At 43.5% G+C, this 22,154-nt stretch overlaps 1 protein-coding gene across 4 annotated transcripts in view; it reads left to right on the top strand.

The window, feature by feature from the left end:
• Positions 1–22,154, top strand: part of CUX1 (cut like homeobox 1) — a 315,247-nt gene that overhangs the window by 169,060 nt on the left and 124,033 nt on the right. The gene's annotated exons all lie outside the window — the stretch shown is intronic.

The following is a 22,154-nucleotide window of genomic DNA, read 5'->3' as shown; positions in this document are numbered from 1 at the left end:
CTTACCAACGTTGGGTTCAATATACGGTATATTAATACCTCTACCCTACAATTAACTCAAGAGGAGGTCTGTCTCAGGACGGGTCCAGCTGAACTAGCTGAGTTTATAGCTATACCTTCACTGTGTCTATCATCCTCAACCTATGTACACTCCACACATAACAGTTAGCATTACTCATCACAAGAAAGTAACAAGAAGCTTCACGTTTTTAATTCAATTGATTATGTATAATAAACTTTATTAAATGCTGTATGTCTGCGCACTCTAGGACCATGATCTAATACCACTCAGGTCTGCGGTGCGCCTTAATTAGGGATCTTTCTGTGTACCCTGTACACCCCATTTCTCCTACGCATTAATCCCTGGCACCACGCGACCATATCTATTCACCTAGGGATTTGAGCGAGGTACCACAAAATCTTTAGTTGTTTTTTAAGAACCAGTATAAAAAGAAGTTCCCTTTGCATCGTCTATTTTTTGGAATTTATGATACAAATCCCAGTTGCATATTGTTATTTGGTGTTAACGACTAAAGCAAAAGGAAAACAGAACCACTGTTTTGTGGGGTTATTCTGAAACGGTGACTGTATTCCTGGAACGAGTATAAAAGACAGTGGTTTTATGATTGTTACATGTGGTATTATGCTGAGTCTATAATAAAAGTTCATTTGTAATTAAAGTTTCCGATTTCCTGTGCAGTTAATGAGTCATGAACACTCAAAGCATGTGTTTAGAACTATAAAGTAACTTGCAATTACACTAAGAACAGGCTTTACGAATGGGATTTTTTTTATTTAAAGCAGATATATGAAAACATGCAATGCACATCAATGGCATTATGGATTAGTTCCAGTATAAAGGTACATTAGCATACTTAAGCTGTAAACTTAAATTCTTCTCACTTAATTTTTTACCTAATCCCCATACCCCGTTTTGTACTTTGTGATTCCATTTAGGAAAAACATGCAGGCGTTTGTATAACATGCATAGCTTTCAAGGTCCAAATATTTAGGAGTCCCTTTTAGTGGGAAACAAATTCTTACAGCAGGGAGGTTCATTCTGGCTATATAGGCCCTATGTCCTCTGCATTGTGTGTACACACACACACACACACACACACACATACAAGTAACATTGTGGGTTGCTTACACGGTTACATAATGATTTGCATAAATCAAACTTCTCAGTGAAGTATCAAAATAGCGTTCTTGGCACTTTGCATCAATTGATATGTATTTATTTTGATATGTACACCATAGATTGTAAGATTGCCGACTATACAATCACGTTGAGCAATTGTGCTCACAGGGCAATAGACCTAAAAAACTGAAATAATACTTTCACATACTGTACATGCACAGTGCACTGAAATACACACACACACACACACACACACACACACACACACACACACACACACACACACACACACACACACACACACACACACACACACACACACACACACACACACACACACACACATACATACTAGGGCATGACATTTAATGCCCACTTTATCTAGCCAGATGAAAGTGTCACCACATTCATTGTGCCCAGCGGCGTTCCCTTCATTTGCTCAGTCATGTGAGCGTGTTGATGGCAGTCATATTCCTTGTGGTCTTATCTATCACATGGTGCTGTTTGGTGTGATCCAGGCTGGCCAATGCTCCCCTGCATATATACACCAACCCTCCCTACTAAAGTGGGATACTCCCGATTTGCAGGTCTGCCTCTTGCCCAAACAATCTGATCCTCCCGACAGCTGATAGACCTCTTCCCCCTCCCCTGCTGTTCCTGCAGGCAGTTGTGATCATCATGCTGGCTGGATGAAAGAGGGGAGCGGTGAGATGCAGGTCAAGGGGGAGAGTAGATCAGTGAAATGCAGAGGAGAGCAGTGCCACGATGCAGGGAGGATTAGGACAGTGAAATGCAGGGGAGAGAAGTGAGAGGAGCTGTGAGATTTAGGGGTAGAAGAGCGGAGCAGCGAGGGGTCATGAGTAGGTCCAAAGCTTAGTCCTGTATAGAGCTCTCTCTTGTATCGAGTCAAATGTATGCCCATGCGCATTTATAGTATATTTTTAGACTGCTGGCTTGCCGGCCATGTTGTATGCTCCGTGAAGCAGGTCCGATTGCATGGCTGGGAGAACTGCAGCAGAATAGCCGGCCTGAAGCACATGCAGGAAATGCCACGATCTGCAAGTCAACATGCTCACTGACCAGCATAATGATCTGGCGACTGGAAATATTGCCCCCTGATTCATACTCATTATATGCACATACACACTGTCACACATACTTTGTTTATATAGTACGTGCCTGCCGTACGAATTAATATCCCCCAATTTCGCACTCATGCTTAATCTACATAGTTTAGATCAGGGGCGATCAACACCTGTCCCCAAGCCCCTCCCCAACATGTCAGGTGTACAGGATATCCCATCTTCAGCACAGGTGACTCAATCCGAGGCTCAGATTGAGCCACCAGTGCTGAAGCTGGGACTGGTTGAGCCACCTGTCCTGAAGCTGGGATTGATTTGAGCCACCTGAAGTTGGGATATCCTGAAAGCCTGACCTGTTGGGGGGGGGGGGGGTTGGGAGGGCTTGAGGACTGGAGTTGAGCACCCCTGGGTTAGATGCAGTCAGTGGAAACAGTAATCAACAGCAGGGGCAGTGTTTACCCCTTCTGTGTGTTTCTTGTCCATGGGTACAGGGAGACCAGAGGGAGCCATGCGTTTGTCTCCGTAAGAGATGTAACGGTACCACCCAGGGGTCACACGCAAACCCTGCCACTTCCTGGATATCCAATTTGTCTTTGCTCCTCACAATTGTCTCTTCCATGGCAAGGACATAACTTGGAAGCAGCTCCCTGCTATTTTCGGAGGGTTGGCTAATCTGCTAATGACACCCACCTACAATATTTTCTCATCTCTCCTCGTGCTGTCTGAGCATTCATTTACACAAACATGTAGCAACCAGACTGCTGTCCCTGAAATCTGTGACTTTATAGTGGCCGGAAGGAAATCACCAGGGAGACATCCATTTTCCATTTGACACACACAAAATGCAAGCTGTGTGGTTTTTACCAGAGCAGCATCAGCAGCTTTCAGTGTTTGCAGTTAAAAAAGCTGCAGCCATTGATATTTTGGAACTAGGGGACATATATTTAGTATGTTTTGTTCACAATTCTTGTGTTAAACACGGACGTAATGATGAAGAGCAAGCAGCATAGTTCTCATTGTTATTATTTTTTCCTCCACCAAGATACGCCAAGACGAGCAGTTTTCTGGCAACTTCGCTAACCGTCATACCAGGGAGCCGGTGACTGGTGAGGGAATATCTATGATAGACAGCTTGCCATTATGGATTGGCTGGCGCCCGTTATTTTTGCTAGATTTAATCAAGCCAGATCTGCTGATCATGGGGTTTTTCTAAAGCGTGACCGTCTCTGCGGGACCCCTGGTTCAGCTCAGTGCAAAATGAAAAACATTTTTTACAAGCGACGTTTTCACGAGATAGCATTGACTCTACCAGCAAGGTAGAGTCAATGCTATTTTCATGAGTAATGGCGTTGACTTTGCAAGCCAGGAGCCCAGAGCAAAAGCATTCTCTAGCTCTCCCATCAAAAAATACGTGTTGGAGTTTCACATTCAAATGAAATGTTAGCACAGATGTGCCTGGGTGACCTGGACTCCACTTTATGCCGTCACCTCGGCAGCCTGGTTTTGAGCTGCTCATTATGAACTCTGAGTCCCAAATAGCTGCAGTTGAGGTGCTAATGCTGCACTGTTACCTACTCTGGCCATTATCCAAAAGTGACCAATCACATGGCCCTGCTGGGTTTTTTACGTTCAATTGATCATCTTTTATAGCTACCAACTAATTTTGCTGCGGTTCATTAAAAAAAGCAAAGTTGTGTCTAATAGGCTATTTTAACGAAGCACAGTCGCTGGGGTATTTATTTATTTTTGTGTTGTCCTCCTGTGTCCTCTAGATTGGTATTTGGTGTGTTTTTAGTATGGAACATGAATATGTAACCAAAACAAATCTGTCATGAGCTCTGGGGGTGAATTTACTAGTGAAGTTTTACATAAAAAAAGGCTCTGGATTTAAATGTAACATGTAAAAATACTGTATTAAGGAAGCCCTTTAAAGTAGAACCTTTTATGGAGTGAACCAGATTCTTTTGCAGTTTTCTGGTATCTTCTATTGGGCAAACGTTTCATGTTTGTGTTATAGGTGGTATAACTAAAAGCATTGGCTTCACCCCCCCCCCCCCCCCAGAACCTAGCAAGTTTGCCTTTACTAATGGATTACATTTTCTAGCGTGTCTGGTTATCACCCATTATTTAATGGTGCTTGTTCTGTCGGTGCTTTGAAGAAATTGTTTTCCACCAAAACAAATAATCCGTTTTTATGCAGAAGATTGGGCAGCCCCAGTGTTTGATATAAACACCTCGGGCATACCAGCCTTATCAGGATCATAGAATTGCCAGTGACAAGAAGCTGCCTGGCCAATGTGGCTCAGAGGGATCGATCTTGCAAATGCCAAGTTCTTGAATAATACATTTACCTTTAAAACTGTGGAATTCTTGTAAAAGTGCGTCACTGCCTGTCACGATCGCCACACCTGTGAGCACGTGACTTGTGTATGTGAAAGCGGTTAAACTCTCCAGCTGACTCTCTCTCCTCCCCGCAGGGAACTAAAAATATGCGATATCTCCCCAAAACCCATCACACTGCACCAATTACGCTGCCACCACCAAATATAATTTACGGTCTTACCCTCAGGAGGCTTTGGTCCCCTGTTGACTAGAAAAAGATGGAATTCACACACAAACCCAATGTAGCAAAATGTGTCCAAAAATGCCATTAATATCTTTAAAAAGGTACTAGGTTCAATTAGAGCCCAAAGACAGCACTTAATACATTTAGATTTAACATACAGAAACACGTGCTTGTTTACAGATAAAGGAACATTACAACAACATACAATATTTATATGCAGACTGTTTCATAAAATAAAATCATAAAACAGAGAACCTATTTGTTACCAGCAAACAATATTGGATCCCTTCAAAGAAGTCTTGAAGTCTAAGATATGAGAATTCCTGTTATTGATCGAACATCCTCCTTTGTTGAATTCTGTTTTTGATACTCAAATTCATTGTTTTTATGCTCAAAACGTTGTCCCTGTGGCGAGGGTAGACCAACCTTTTGTGTTGCTTTGTCTTATCTCCCATTCACCAATCTTTCATGACATTTATGGCTGGGAAAGCGTGAATTTAAACCCAAAATGAGTGAGAGTATAAAATACCCTATAACTCTTTCGCTATAACCCCTAGAATAAGGCTACCATTGCATTCACATGATTTTGAGAGAGGGAACACATATCTAAGATATGCAGCACAGACACCCCCCCACATTTGATATTGTTGCAAACACCTAATTTTGTCTGCCACAAATCTATATCTTTTATCCTTCTAATTGCATCAGATTTTAATTATCATAGTTTTTTACAATTATAAACATATAGTTTTTCTTTGTTATATTGACCCATTAATGCAGATACCATGTGGATTCTGGTAACCTCACAGGAGACAGAGAAAAAAAATAAGTATTTTGAAAATCAAAGTTAAACCTGTGGCTGCTGTATTTTTAACTTAAATAGGTTAAAGGCATCAATGTGACACAGCTCAACACTGAGTGAGTAAACACTTTAATCGCCCTCTTCTACCCTGCCCCTAACTCCCCAACCCCCCTGAAAAATGTGTGTCAATAAAGGGGTTTGCTTACAAAGGGCCACAGATCGCTTGGCTCCAGTCACATAATTAGTATTTCAGTGGCTCCCCGTGGCTCTAGAGATTTCAACTATTTGCCCAATCAGTAGAGGATGTAATAATCTTTCCTGTGGAGCAACCCCATAGCTCTCCCGAGTTTGGCTGAAGTGCAGAGCAGAGCAGATGGCTCAAAATCAAGTGACTGTCAAATATCATAAGTTCCACTCGATAGTTGGCACTTGTGACATTCTTTGAACAGCACCAGGGCAGGAGAGAGGTGCACTATCTGTACTATCCGTTTACAGAGTTTTTGTTACCTTAACTACATATTTTTCCGATGTAAATCCCCTTTTCTTTATTGACAATATCCAATTGAACTTTTTTAGGGTTTTTGGGATAAATTGAAAATTCACTGGCTTTTGCTATACACATTGTAGCATACAATTATTACTATACAGGTCATTTATTCACAGAAATAAAGACTGGGGGGGGGGGGTCTTCATGTCATGAGCTGCCATTAGAAATACATTTGATGAAACCGTCTCAAAATCCAAAGTTTCTTTTTTACGAGAAAGAGACATAATTGAACTCATTGATTTGTTTTGCGGTTTGTTTGCCCTTTCGTCCTCTTCCCGAGGTGCTGTTTGCTGAGGAATGCGTCCAATCGCCAGAAAAACAGTGGGGTGTGTAATATTTTCCCCGCCAGCTCTCCATTCAGCCAGACAAGGGGACTGTGGCGAGCCTGCAATATGAATTTTTAATGCAGAACTTCATAACACAGCCCTTGCAGCTCGACTGCGCCGTTCTCTTGAGCTTCCAGATTTAATGCTCTGATGAGCAGAGCTGAGGCCTGGGGCGGTCTACATCATTCCGGGTTAACCCTTGAAACGCCAGTCAGAAACATTCATTTCCATGCAGACTGGCTGAAGATTGTCGTGCGGGGGTTTTTAGATCAAATGTGCATTCGTTTTGGCCTTGGAATTTGTATACCTTTTTAGATCTGCATCTGTCAGATTATTTTATTTCATGATTTTTTTTTAAAAATTATGATTAGCACTAATTTTTTGGTAACTTGGCCATATTGAGTCATAGGGTCAGGGTGACTCCTTTATCAGAATGTATTGTCTCAAGGCCTTTGACGTCTCTGGGATAGCACACTAACGGAGTTCTCAATGGCCTGATGCATTTCAGGGTGGTCGAAACCAGAAGCAATCTTGCAGCCGTGCTGTATTATTTGAAAGAAACAGCAATTTTTCGGTATAAAATATCTTAAAAAGTATGCTTTAGTCTTTATAAAGAAGACTACTCTGGAACTCACAAATATAAAAATTAATCAGGATAAATATTTCTCACGGAGCTGCAGTTCTTTTAATTTTCATCACAGTTGCCATCTTACACATGTTGGTCACTGCCATTATGGACTTAGGAAGTATTTTCCTCTTAGAAATCAGAGATTTGGCTCATAAGATAATAGATCTTGGGGAGCAGTGGTGCTGAGGAAATATGTAACACAATGCTAAGAGTACCATTCCTGCAAAATGTGTCCTAGCATATGCTGTCCCTCAATTTGCAGTTGAGATCTGCTTGCACTGCATTTGTGCTGCATCCCTGTCCCCTGAAATGTTTGGAATATATTATATGCTTAAAAATAAAAAAAATCTGGGATGCTTTCGAATAAGCAGTTTGAAAAAGTGAGAGCTGAGACCTCACTATGAACCAATATCAACTCATACCATACCTGTAAGACGTGGCTGTTCGCATCAATAAAGAACAGGATCCTGTAGGACTCAATAACTTTATGACCAAAGTCAAATAGATATTTTAAATTTTTTTAATAATGCAGACACATTGCACATCGTTTCCAGGAAATACCTTCTTCAGGTGTAACCACATACAGGTCTCTGCTCTGTTAGCTTCATCTGTAGTATTGTTCCAGTGTAGGGAATTTGGAATTATGGAATGTACTAGCAATTGTGGTTTTAATGTAGTAAAGAAATGATCTATTGGAGTAGGCACAAACACCACAATGAACAATGAATCAGCTCCTAAGTCGTAGAATTTTATAGATAAGGGTGTCGAAGTCATCCAGATATAGCCTAGCCCTCCGTCCGCTTTCCTTCTTTTGGGCCCTAACAGTATGAGTCCTGTTAGGTTCAGGCTCTGTGAGGGATAAGCTCTTTCATAAGGCCTAGCTTGTTATTGCAGCCTGGATGCATTGTTACTGTATCCAGGAGCGGGCCTAGCAACAACCTGAGTGTGTCAGCCTTGGGGGGCATTGGCTGGGTCACATTAACTAAATGTGATGCCTGTCAGTATCAGACCTGCCCTGTAATGAGGCCCACACCCTGGGGATAGATACTGACACTCTCCCAGAAGTCAGGTGTCTGTCTTCCCTGCGTAGAGGGAGGATATACTACCCTATGTACCATCAGGGGAAAGGAGCTGGGATGGGGCCCACAGGGCTTTCTGCATAGGGAGTGTGGCTCCAGGACTGTCACTGCTGTGAACCTGACTATGAATAAAGACAAGTTGGACTATAATATGGCTATCTTTACTGAACATCACCTGAGTGTCAGTGGGGACCATCCTGGCTGCCTCAGGATCCTCACTGGCTGGAGGCGCTGCAGCATGCATGACCGGTACTGAGAACCTGTCCTGATGTTTCCCCATACCACCGTAGAGTATCTCAAGACCTCCTGTTACAGCCTCACAGGTACGCACCACACCAATAATACAGTAGCAGCATGATCTCACTCAGGGTGGGGGAAAAAGTGCTACACGATAAAGCAAAGTGACGTTCAACAAATGATTCTTCTAGTAGTAAATGTAGGACAAGTTCCCATCACAAAGCATAACAAACAAAGCGGAAATGATGCAAGAGTTTAGTTTAAACCCCCACATTTTGATTGCTCTGAACATGTCTAAGTATTAGCTCTCTTGCATACTGTTCCACAGCACCCGCTGGTACTTAGAAGCTGTGTCATTGCTCCATTATATTTGGCAAAATGTGAGATGCCTCGGGGTTTCCATCATCATGGACATTATAATCTGATGTAACAAGCAGGAGACCAAATGTACTGCAGGAAAAATGTTCCTTATTGCTTCTATTTATCTCAACCTTGTAGGAACTAAGCAGTTTGTGTATATTTTTTGCCACCTTTCTCACCCACCATAATAATAATAGCATGTTCTTGTATAGCGCTGCTATTTATACGCATCGCTTTACAGAGACATTTTTTGCAGGCACAGGTCCCTGCCCCATGGAGCTTACAATCTATGTTTTTGGTGCCTGAGGCACAGGGAGATAAAGTGACTTGCCCAAGGTCACAAGGAGCAGACACCGGGAATTGAACCAGACTCCCCTGCTTCAAACTCTCAGTGCCAGTCAGTGTATTTTACTAACTGAGCTACTCCTTCTCCCATAACTTATCTAATGTGTGGTGAAACCTACCCAGCGTTAAAATTGCAAAGTCAGTACAACCAGCCTCACTCTGATGAGACCCAAAAGGTCGAAACAGCTGTCTGTGAGTAGGTTTACTGGCTATGCATCAAACCCCAGGCTGTGCTGAAAGCTGTGTAATGCAGCGAGCATAAGCTTATAAGGGTTCCATGTAAAAATGGATTTGAGGCAAAAGGTGGCACGATGTGCTCATTTGTATGTCATTTCCCAGAATCCCTTGCTGCAGTGGAAGCACTGTATGCCAGGTCAGCGGTGCGCAAAGTGGGGGCGGGAGAATTTCCAGGGGGACGCGGTGGCTACAGAGGTCCCGCGCTCACCCCCAAGGCACCGAAATTAAGTGCCGGGAGGACCGCGTGAGACCTCTGCAGCTTCACTTACCTGATCTTCGGCGATGCGTCGCCATGGTAATCGGCGTCAAATGACGCTGCGGGGGTCAAGTGACCCTGTGACGTCATTTGACGCTGGAGGAGAAGGGGGGCGAGGCATGAGGTAAGGAGGCAGGGGGGCGCAAGTTAAAAACTTTGCGCACCCCTGTGCTAGGTAATGTGGGGAAAGGCAGGGTTGCAGACCTGGCTAAGACATGAGAGTGTGCTCACAAGTAATAGTTTTATGTGAAATATATATATTGCAAGATGTTAACCCTTGTCACGTCATAATGTTCCAAATGGGATGTGTGTGTGCTTTAGTCCCTAATTCTATCACGGTTTAAATTATTTATTATTATTTTATTGATTCCTTATCCGTATCCCTTACCTTTCTACCGACCATGTATACCCGTGTCTAATAACTACTGTGTGTCATTATGCGTGGGGGGTGGGGATTGACGAAGCTCGGTCACGAGTTAACACACCCGATCCGGTGATATATCCACCGCAGTCCCGGCCCACACAGGAACCCTCCCGGTTTTGGAGACCGACTCCCGATTTTGGAGTACGTCTCTTATCAAAACCAGCAGAGTCTTCAGACTGATTGACCTGCTGGGTAACAGATGCTTGACATGTACCTTATGGATGCATCACTTGGCCTAACGGGAAAGGACTTAATCTTGAACAGCGAGTCTCCCTCATTGACAGAAATTACAGTCTCACTAAGTAGAAGCAGATTTATTGGCAGGTAATCCCACATAACAGAAGCTTCATGTGACAGCCCCTGAACCAATCAAAGGCCTGGTCACCCGCGCCGCCGCCGCAAAGCGAAATACAACTTTCACAAGTACAGTACATGACCCTGCTTTATTTATTTTGTAGTGTGTCAGATTTATATGACCTTCTTTTGATCTTTGGAGTGAAGGGGGTAATCAGGCACTTCTGGCTCATGTGATCGATTACATTTATTTATTTATTTATTTATTTATTTATAAAATGTTTTACCAGGAAGTAACACATTGAGAGTTACCTCTCGGTTTCAAGTATGTCCTGGGCATAGAGTTAAGATGACAAATAATACATGGTTACAAATACATAGTTGCATAAGTGAACAGGGTATACATTATATACAAAGCATTGCATGCACAGTTAGAGATAATATATATTATAGGCGTTTGTAACAGTTACAGAGCAGATTAAAATGTGAGACAGCTTTAGTTTTGAAAGAACTTAGACTGGTGGCGGCTGTGAGAGTCTCCGGTAGATGGTTCCAGTTTTGGGGTGCACGGTAAGAGGAGGAGCGGCCGGATACTTTGCTGAACCTTGGGACCATGAACAGTCTTTTGGAGTCAGATCTCAGATGATAAGTGATGCACGTGGAAGGGGTGAGGAGCTTGTTCAGAAAGTATTTGAAGGCAAGACAGGAAAGATGAACTTTGCGCCTAGACTCAAGTGATGACACGGCAGGCACCCAGATGCCGGAAACTAAAGTGGGGGGGGGGGGGGAGGCTGCACTTCTGTTCTGATTGGGCTGTCTGCCTGATTACCTCCTAGAAAACTAGCAAGTTCCTATGAGGTACATGGAAGGTCATAGGTGCCTCTGGTGTGCAAAGGCCCAATGCCATACCAAGTATGTCATAAAGGCACTGTAAAGGTTAAAGCAGCAACTTATGTTTGGATGGGATGGGGTTATTTCTTTATTTTTTTAAATCCGGTCAAAATCTAAACGTGCTCAATTTGAGAGTCTTATCTGCGTTACTCCTCTTAATTGGTGGTCTGGTGCGGTTATATGGCTTTAAAGTGGCAATGGCACTCTCAGACTTTATTTATATTGAGTTTCCATCCCGTTGATATCTGGAAAAGTGAAATTATACTTTGTGTACATTGCTGCATTTAATTTTCAACTGGAGAACCTGATCATAATGTTTTATTTTTGTAGTGCTTCCGAAAATAAAAATATAAAGTAGAAATGTAAAACAATATTTCTGCAATTTTAAAGAAAGTGGACTAAAAAGGGAACAATAAAAGGAGTGTGTGTGTGTGTGTGTGTGTGTGTGTGTGTGTGTGTGTGTGTGTGTGTGTGTGTGTGTGTGTGTGTGTGTGTGTGTGTGTGTGTGTGTGTGTGTGTGTGTGTGTGTGTGTGTGTATTATGCAGCAGTTGGATCATTGAAAAAAGTCCTGAAGTAGTATTGGACTCAATAACTGAGCGCCCTGCTTTTTAATGTATTTTTGTGGAAGAATGCTTTGTTACTTGCCACTATTTAATTGAATGTAATGGCGAGTTTCATCAAGATTAAAATGTATGTTACTATTATTTTCATGCTGTTGCTATGGGGATAAACAGTATGTAATTCCAACATTTTACATTAACAAACAATTTAGCCACAGTAGGCAAATATTTACTTCAAATAAGCAGACAGTTACTTGAAAGCTATAGACAAAGTGTCCTGAGGACAGTTTTTAAATCATCACTGCCGAGGCATTTCTCAGTAGCACAATAAGTAAGATTAAACAAGACCCTCTTTGGTTACAGTAAGCTGGTCATCAAACATAATGGGTGATTGTCAACATTTCTGGGGGATCAAAAGCAGACACAGCCACCCATGTGTTTGTGCAATGAGTGCAGTACTTTATTTCTCAATGTTTCACCAGTCGTTGGGAGGAAATAATCCGTTAAAACGGCAATCCTCAAACCCCCAATATCTTCCCCACCCCCTCTGGTGAAGTTACCGGGTTTAAATCTCCCTCCAGATGTACATACAAATCAAGGTGTATAATTGTGTGTGGTGTAATAAAAATAGGGTGGGAGTGAGGCGTAGGGGTGGTAGGGTTGAGCTAAAGGTGTATTGCCAAATATAAACTGGCTACCATAATTGGAAGATAGATGCGCAGTTTAGCCACCTGAAGACACCTATCCAATGATAGGGTAACTGTACCTCATGAGTGCCTCAGCGCTGTGTAACTGTTCTGTATTCTACTAATGCTAGTATAGAATACAGTCACTAGCACAGTATACCGATCAAACCAACCTATGATTGCTTAACGTAGAGCCGACCCGCTGTAATAATATGCAGTGATATAAATCAAATGTGATGGTAATAGCAGACCTAGGTGGATATCAGATCAGCAAATCCCTAATATACCTCAAGCCAATATATTGATGTAACTCTAGACTCCTGAAGGTAGAGATCGTAATGCATACAGGTAAGGTTCAACACAATCATAGGTTGGTGGTATGTAGATTGAGCCTGTGCAGGACAACAACTCTACACACATGTAGTATAATACATCAATGTCTAACTACAAATAGGGTAAACATTGGCGTGTAAAGTGATGTACTCTGTATAGTGTAGAGTTGGCTACCATTGTTATAGCTGAATTAGTGAGCTGGCAATCCCTTCTCAGCAATACTGCAATGCATATTAGTGATGTCTACACACCTATAGTGTGATAATAATCTATCCACTGGGAGGTATAGCCTATTAATGCACTATACAGGCATACCCCGCATTAACGTACGCAATGGGACCGGAGCATGTATGTAAAGCGAAAATGTACTTAAAGTGAAGCACTACCCTTTCCCACTTAGCGATGCATGTACTATACTGCAATCTTTATATACGTGCATAACTGATGTAAATAACGCATTTGGAACAGGCGCTATAGTCTCCCCGCTTGCGCACAGCTTCGGTACAGGTAGGGAGCCGGTATTGCTGTTCAGGACGTGATGACATGCGCATGCGTGAGCTGCCGTTTGCCTATTGGGCGATATGTACTTACTCGCGAGTGTACTTAAAGTGAGTGTACTTAAAGCGGGGTATGCCTGTATACTGTGATATGGTAGATGGTAATTAGCACTGGATGGTATAATATTACTGGTGCTGGGATAACAATGTACAAATATCTGTGCAAGAATACCCATAACAAATAGTGCTGGCTATATATAAACCTCTAGATATGTAGTACAACACAAGAAGGTATGCATTGCAAAATCAGATATAATAAGGTCAGTAGTGGTATTAGCCAAGGAAATATACAAACAGAGGATGCACACGGCGGTGCCAGGTATAATACGGAGCTCAGGCAGCACACAATTGCCAAACAGCATGCAATAGGCTTGTACCAGCCTTGTGGAGGATATTGGTACACAACTCCCAGTCTCCTCCCAGATGACGTCACTGCGTCGAAAACGCCCTACGCGTTTCACTCTTACACGGGGATTCGTCAGGGGCGAGTGAGTGACAGCCAAGCCGGGACCTGCTTTTTATAGCGTCTGTGGTTGTCCTAGCAACCCGTAGCCAATCAACGTTAGGGTGCGTATTATACGTATTATATCGTGTGTATATATATATATATATATATATATATATATATATATATATGTTCTATGTTCCTCTGGAGGTAGAAGCGCCACATGATTTTTACTCTGTGGACAGTGATTATTGCACCACCCTCGCCCATTTAACGTCTTCAACATCGCCAGCTTTGGCTTCAAATGCAAAGACCTGAAGGTGCCTGTGTGAAGCTTCTGGTGTATACATACCAGTCTCTGAGAAAGAGGAGTATCTCTCATATGTTGTAGTTCCTGAACATACAATACGAACAGCGCTAGTAATGGCATTTCACCTCTTGTCCGCTTTACTAGATTAGAATATTTTGGACTGCTGCCACGTGGGCTTAAAGGGACAGTCCCTCCGAGGACAAAAGTGAACTGAGGACAGTAGCATGTTTAATAGGTTCAATGGAGCTTGATTGATTGATTGCATTAAAAAAATATGTAGACAAATAGAAGTATTTTTAATTACTTATTTAAGCTTTTAACGTTTCCATGGTACGCAAATGCTTTGGATTGGGATTTTACCGTCTCTATGTAATGTTTTGTTGATCAGACTGATTTTCAGTCCTCAAAGCCACAAATAGATTTTTATTAGAGTGTTGATCTTTGCAAAGTAATTACAATGCCGTCACACACACCGACGTATCTGATATACTTAAACGCAGTGGGCCAGGAGACAATCAAAACATGATACAAATAAGTAACCGTTTGCTTTACGTGTGATTGAATCTTTAAAAAAAAAAAAAAAAAGGGAACAACCGTGACCAGTTTTTAAAAAAAAATGCTTTTTGACCCAGCGCAAGGGTTTGTCATTTTAAATTACAACACCTTCATAGTCTTGGCACTGGTCCTCCTTCCATACGTGCGCAAACTATTCGCGCTGCGCCCCCCCCCCCCCACCTTGCTTTCCGGCGTGTGGGGTTCATGTGACGTCACACAATGACCCAATTGACGCCGCGTCGCCATCGCGACAGGTCATGTGACATCACGTCACATGGTCCCGCAGCGCCATTAGATGGCGTGTCACACAGCTGGCTGAATTGGGGTAAGTGGAGTGTTGCAGGGGCCTCATGCGATCCCCCGGCATTAAATTAAATGCCTTGGGGAAGAGCGCGGGGCCTCTGTAACTGCGCAAACTTTTTTCCCTGCGCCCCCCTGCCGGCAGTTCACTTCTCTCTGCGCCGCCCCCCCCCCCCCCCCCCGCCCCCTCCCTGTTTAACTCGGCTCCGGTGTCATGACGTCACATGACCTCGCGGTGTCAAATGACACCACATTGCAATGGCGACACGTCTAAGAAGCCGCCGGAGCCAAGGTAAGTGAGGTTTACAGAGGCCCTTGCCGCTCCCCCGGCACTTAATTTAATTGCCTTCGGGAAGCGCGCGGGGCCTGTGTAAACCCAGCGCTCCCCCCAGTTTGCAAACCACTGCACTATACCATGGGTGCTCAACTCCATCCCCCTCGCCCCCCAACAGTGCAGGGTTTCCAGGATATCCCAGCTTCAGCACAAGTGGCTCAGTCGAAGACCGAGTCTCAGACTGAGCCATCTGTGTTGAAAAAGGGACTGATTGAGCCACCTGTGCTGAAGTAGGGATATCCTGAAAACCTGACCTGGTGGGGGGGGGGGGGGGGCTTGAGGACTGTAAGATAGTGGTCTAGATCCAGTTCTGCATTTCTATTGGACGGTCTGTTAGCTTCTTGAAGCTCTGAAGTAAAGACAACTTAATATTGGTCACCCAGAAGCACTTGAATCACTTGACACTTTATGCTAACCTGCCTGGGTCCTGCCAAATATCTACCCAAAAACTATATGTGGGGTTTGTACAAATACCACCAAACGTATTATTTAAATAAAAAAAGCTGTGTGTGCTGTGCACGCGCATAGTAAGTGAAACTTCTTTGTGTGTTGTCAGCAACGTGTGTGTGTGTGTGTTTGTGAGTGACAGTGTGTGTGTGTGACAGGGTGTGTGACAGGGGGTGTGGGTGGTCTGCGCTCCATGTCCTCTTCTCCTCTGCTGCCCATGCGCGACGCACTGCAGAGCTCCAGAAGCCTCTGCGCACACGCGTCGCAGAACTGAGTGATGCCAGCCGCTTCTGCGCATGCGTGACGTCCGTCAGCGACGCCATCATTACTGCGCATGCACGGCATGTGACAGCGGGCGTGTGGGGGGAGCGGCGGCCGTTAGGAGCGTGACGTCATTTCCGTTACACATTTTCGTTCCATGAAGGAGTTTTGTTCCATCAAAATTGACTAGGTGCCACTAAAGAAGTTTCACTTCAAAAAAATGTAAGCAGTGATCACAAAGAGATTGATTTTTATAGCTACTGTGAATATCTTAGCCCACAGGGAAATATTTTGTAAGTTTTACCAATCCCTGTTAACAATATTGTTTCGTAGGAGTGAAGGTATTAACCTAATCTATTCCAGAAGAGCCTATAATGCATTGCAAAGCACAGGACATCCTCACATGGTGTCTCTCATAGACGCAGAATGAATCATTCAGTACATTTAATTCTCTAAGCCACAGCTGTTCAATTTGTCCCGCACTGAGACGATTGAACCTTGAGTGACAGTTGCAGGCAATGCCTTTGATTGCTCAGTAAGTCACATGCCGGGCTGTGACCTGCATTTCAGATGCTGTCTGCATGATGTTATTTGTCTTTCTTTCTCTCTTTATTTTTTGCACACACATACATTATGTGGACACCATGTTGGGCCACTCGAGGCCAATCCTAGAGTAATTCCCTACATTTGTAGTTTTCATTATAACAGGGAGTATTTCACCTTGGTTGTACAACATGGTGATGTTAGGGCTGCAAACTCTGGGGTAATCTACTGAATGCTAATGAAACGTGTGATGTAGGTAATATGTATATTCTTTGCTCGTGTGGCATACGTTTGACTTATGGTTAGTAATCAAATAAATAATAAATTGCCGTTCAAAACGCTGATGCATCAGATTTAAATCTATTAACACTTTACATGCCCCTTGTGTTTGCAGAAGGGTTCAAATGTGTCCCTGCCAGTAATAATCGGCACTGCTGGCATTGGCAATAATAGCTACATGCTATGTACAGTATATCACAGGAGGGATTGGGAAACGATCACCAATGTAAAGGTGCCGGCTTATTAAGGTTTCAGAAGACGGAAAAAGCCAATCCTTATACATTTGTATATCACTTGCAGCAATTTAAGCAGCAATCCAGGCTGCTCTCTTTTTGCATGTTATTTATTTGCATTATTTGAACCACCCAATGTTCAGCCCCTTCTACCTGTTGTTTCTCAGACACTTCGTTTTTCGGGTCTGGCACCGAAAACTGTCCTTTTCTGGAGAACCGGGAGGCCCCCGAGCTGACAATAGCACGGTTCAATGACTGTAAGAAAAACATTTGGCCTGATTGCTGCTTTAACATCTTCATTTGCCTCTGTTTGTTAGAGGCGTACAAAGCGGTGGGTTCAACAGTGTGAGGCTGGCGCAAAGATAAGCATCCAAAGACTCTTTCCTATAATATACACATGGGGCGTCCAACTCCAGTCCTCAAGGGTCACCAACAGGTCAGGTTTTAAGGATATTCCTGCTTCAGCACAGGTGGCTCAGTCATTATGATTGACCTACCTGTGCTGAAGCAGGGATATCCTTAAAACGGGACCTGTAGGTGGCCCTTGAGGACTGGAGTTGGCCGCTCCTGATATACACACATTATTTTGTTTGTAAGTCCGATACTGCTCTACAACTAAAAAGACGAACCCTTTTTGAGTAGCTAGAGAATTGTCCGCATGCAGGGAGGCGATTTCTCGGTTAGTAAATTCAGTGTCTTGTAACATGGTGCCCAACCCACATAAACCCTGACTCAGATGAGAGGCCCTGGCGCGCATGAGAGGCCCTGACTCACATGAGAGGCCCTGGCGCGCATGAGAGGCCCTGACTCACATGAGAGGCTCTGACTCACATGAGAGGCCCTGATGCATGAGAGGCCGTGGCTCACGTACGTGAGAGGCCATGGCTCACGTACGTGAGAGGCCCTGGCTCACGTACGTGAGAGGCCCTGGCTCACGTACGTGAGAGGCCCTGGCTCACGTACGTGAGAGGCCCTGACCCATATTAAGCCTATTGAACTGACTGTTTCGGATAATGATTAAGGCCAAAACCGTAGGAACTGCTGGCAGTTCCTGGCATTTCTTGAAGTGGAGCATGTCCAAATACTCAACTGGTAACGGCTAAATCCTCCTGAAATTCCTCTCCCCGTATAGCAGGCCGTTCTGGAGGAGAAGTCGATTGAAAGGACCCCCCTATGGAACACACTTTGCAATGTTATTGTATATTTCGTCATTCAAGATATGCGCAGTAACTGTGAGAATTGTCCCCAGAATGCAGCGCAGGGATAGATGCGCAGGACGGGCATACTGTACGTGTACTGCTTTTTGTGTTAAATCTAAACGGGGAGAAAACTGCCTCACAGATGTGGCACAGATCAAAGCGGAAATCGTAAGGTAATACTGTAAAAACTCACAAGGGCAGCCATCTTGTCGCGGGCACTTCAGCTATTGCAATATCACATTTTATAACCCCATCATAAAAAGCTTGGTGTGGGCCAATAGTGAGATTAAATACACCTGTTATCTCACGAAGATAACATTTACCAAAATGGCATTTGTGAAGCAAACACAATTTGATATTCTGTTTATCGCTCACCCAATCTTTTCATTTCCTTCATATGTCAGAGCAGTTTACACCTTCTTCTGTTTAGCACAATATAATTCACAGCTGACGGTCAATATAATATCATTTTTAAAGCAGCCGTTCGCTCCGATAGTTTTTTTTTTTTTTTTTCTACTTTGTCCTTTCCAGTGTGTTTTTGAAATCTGGTGGTGTAGGCAGTTCAAATAGTAGGTGTCTGGGAGGCTAGCGTGGAGCTCGCCCTAGGTCCCGGTGCAGTCTAAAGCAGGGGTGCTCAACTCCAGTCCTGAAGATTCTCTCCTCCCCCCTCAAACAGGTCAGATTTTGAGGACATCCCTGCTTCAGCACAGGTGGCTCAATCAGTTCCTGCTTCAGAACAGATGGCTCAATCTGACTGAGCCACCTGTGCTGAAGCCGGGACAGATTTGCACCACCTGTGCTGAAGCAGGGACTGATTGAGCCACTTTTGCTGAATGAAGCAGGGATATCCTGAAAGCCTGACCTGTTGGAGGGGGGAGGGAGGGGGGGCTGGAGTTGAGCACCCCTGCCCGGGTATAGTGTATGGAGCAGTTGGGTCCCATCACAAACCCATATGGAGCAGGACATGTTCAGGGGCAAGTCACGATAGGCGTTAAACTTCGGCTTATTGGGGGAGTTGGGCGACGGTCGCTGCTTTAATATTAGCCATTTTTGCTGTTCTTTTGTCTGTTTTGCGTTTTGCCAGAATAAATAGGCCCATTTGTGGTTATTTTGCCCTACGGAACAGAATTTATAATCATTAATGAAGATTGAAGATGTAATAACACAGAAATATTAAATCATGCGTCTAAATGGTTCTCAAATGCAATGTCTTGGCTCATTAGTACACTGTATGTGTTGTATTAATTGCTGCAGTTGTAATTGCTTTTGATTTTTATACAGTTACATTTGACATTTACGGGACCGTTTGTGCAAAAACGAAAGGGCCGATGTACTAAGCATTGCAAGGGCTTTTTTGGCACAACATTGATGCATGGGTATCATTTTAAATTGTGCTTGTGTGCGCCTACGTACTGTACTATGTACTAAATGTCTCAATCAGCATTAAAAATAAGCATTGTACAGATGTTAATGAGATGTACTAAAAAACAATGTTTCTGTACACAAAATAAAGTAGAAAGTGCGTGAAAATCGCCAGCCAACTTGGCGTAAACCCCTAAACCGTTTCATAGCTTTAGCGCACAATTGCGTTGCTATACATCAACACAAAATATATTTGACACACAAGGGATATTTCATTATATGGGTTAACGAAATTCTATTTACAGAATGGCCTTTTAAAATATGGCCCTCATAATTTCTATTTGCTAATACTTGTAACAATGTAAAAAATGCACAATTCTATTTGAATTGAAATTATATCAATCAGGTGTATTCAGCATGACGCAATGCATCAAACATCATTGAAAGCAACATACTGTAACTACATGCATACCCCACATTAACGTACGCAATGGGACCGGAGCATGTATGTAAAGCGAAAATGTACTTAAAGTGAAGCAATACCTTTTTCCCACTTATCTATGCATGTACTGTACTGCAATCATCATATACGTGCATAACTGATGTAAATAACACATGTGTAACAGGCTCTATAGTCTCCCTGCTTGCACACAGCTTCGGTACAGGTAGGGAGCCGGTATTGCTGTTCAGGACGTGCTGACAGGCGCATGCGTGAGCTGCCGTTTGCCTATTGGGCGATATGTCCTTACTCGCGAGTGCACTTAAAGTGAGTGTCCTTAAACCGGGGTATGCCTGTATATTTTATGAAGGTTTGTACTACTTTTTGGCACACAAATGTTGACACAAAAATGATCATCAACTGTACATAGGCCCTCAAAGTTAATTAAAGCCTTTACTAATTGCACATGGTTCATGCATCCTTTCTCTGCTGCAGCAACAGAGCAAACTTGTACACTAGACCAGGGGTGCACAAACTTTTTTTGTCTGCGCCCCCTTCCTGCTCTCCCTTGCTGCTCGCCCCCTCCACCCCCTTTACCTTCTCTCCGGCGTTTTCTGATGTCATGTAACGTCATCATGTCACCCCGCAGCGTCATTTGATGACGCGTTGCCAGAAGCCGCCGAAGACCAGGTAAGAGGCCTCGCGCGCTCCCCTGGCATTTTATTTAAATGTTCTGCGGAGGAGCGCAGAGCCTCTGCAAGCACTGCTCCCCCCTGAGAAAATGTCGCGCCCCCCAGTTTTGTGCACCCCTGCATTAGGCCGAGTCCATGCTTGCTGCTTGCTCGCTGAGGCGCGCTGAGGCTCAGGGAAAGCGGGTGCTTTCCCTGGCCTTGCGGTTGCTTACCGCACGCGCCGTCAGGGGGCGGTCCGGGGGCTGGCGCGTCACGTGACCGGCCTGTCTCGCCGGCAAGCGGGGGAATTTTAAATTCCCCTAAGACCTGCGCTTCCGCAAGCGCGCGGAAGCGCAGGTGAGCCCCTACTAAAGCCGCTCTAATTGCGGCTGTAGGGGCTCAGTGCTGAGCGGGAGCGCGCGTCAGCACGCTTCCGCAAGCAAGCAGCCAACATGGCCGAGGCCTTAGACTGTCTTGGCTAATCCTACTTTTTTTTTTTTTTTTACCATTGTAACATTTAACTCCAGAAATGTGTTAATAGCTACATGTACCTCTGCCTGAGCTTAGCCAATCTTTAACGCTCAAATCACTGCATGCTACATGTCCAGCGGTTATGATATCTGACCAAAGAAGGGCAGAAATACAGCCTAGTGTCATAGGAAATGACATTCTGTTCAAATGTCTAATGCTAAAAGCATTGAAAATAACAATGCGAAAAGTACATGATTCAGGTTTGAACAAGCAAAGGGAGCAAAAATATTTATGCATTTGGGGACGGAGATGAATTCATATTTACACAGCTGACCTATAATTAGGACCCGTTTGTAACAGAACTGCAGTTCTGAAACCCAAAAAACTTGGAATGTAAATAGTTACAATTAGAGATTAGAGTAAAGATATATTTGAGAGAGATCTGATGGGGTTTTTTTGCCCACAATGGGCGCCAAATGAAGTGGCAAAGATAGTGTTAGTTTATTTCTGCTCAGCAGTATCATGTTTTTTTAGATGAGCTGCATAAGAATAAATTTAGCCAATAAATCTGTGCCACGTTGTCTGATTTTTAAAAGGTGCAAATGATAAAAACATTAGTCAATATTATTCCGAGAACAGAGATGATTTTTCTTTTATGTAACTTAGAAAAAAAAGCGGAAAAACAAAATAAATATATTAAAAAAAAACGAATTGACGATACCATCATAAATCGCATACTGCTCAGGGGGAGGGATAAGCTTCTGTCAGATGCATTGTATGATGCACTGTTTTTAAGTAAAACCCTTGCTTTATTCAATGTAACATCGCTGGAAGAAGAGATTAGTGTATCTCGAAAGCTCGCACAAATAAAAGCATTTACCACAGAACGGTATCGTCCATTCGTTTTTGATTATTAAGCTCAGCTAACACGGTACAGATACCTCTACATCGACT

This window comes from Ascaphus truei, chromosome 3 (assembly GCF_040206685.1).
Source record: "Ascaphus truei isolate aAscTru1 chromosome 3, aAscTru1.hap1, whole genome shotgun sequence".
NCBI classification, from domain to species: domain Eukaryota; kingdom Metazoa; phylum Chordata; class Amphibia; order Anura; family Ascaphidae; genus Ascaphus; species Ascaphus truei.
The sequence above is the reverse complement of the archived record's forward strand: the minus strand, read 5'-3'. Positions and strand labels throughout refer to the sequence as shown.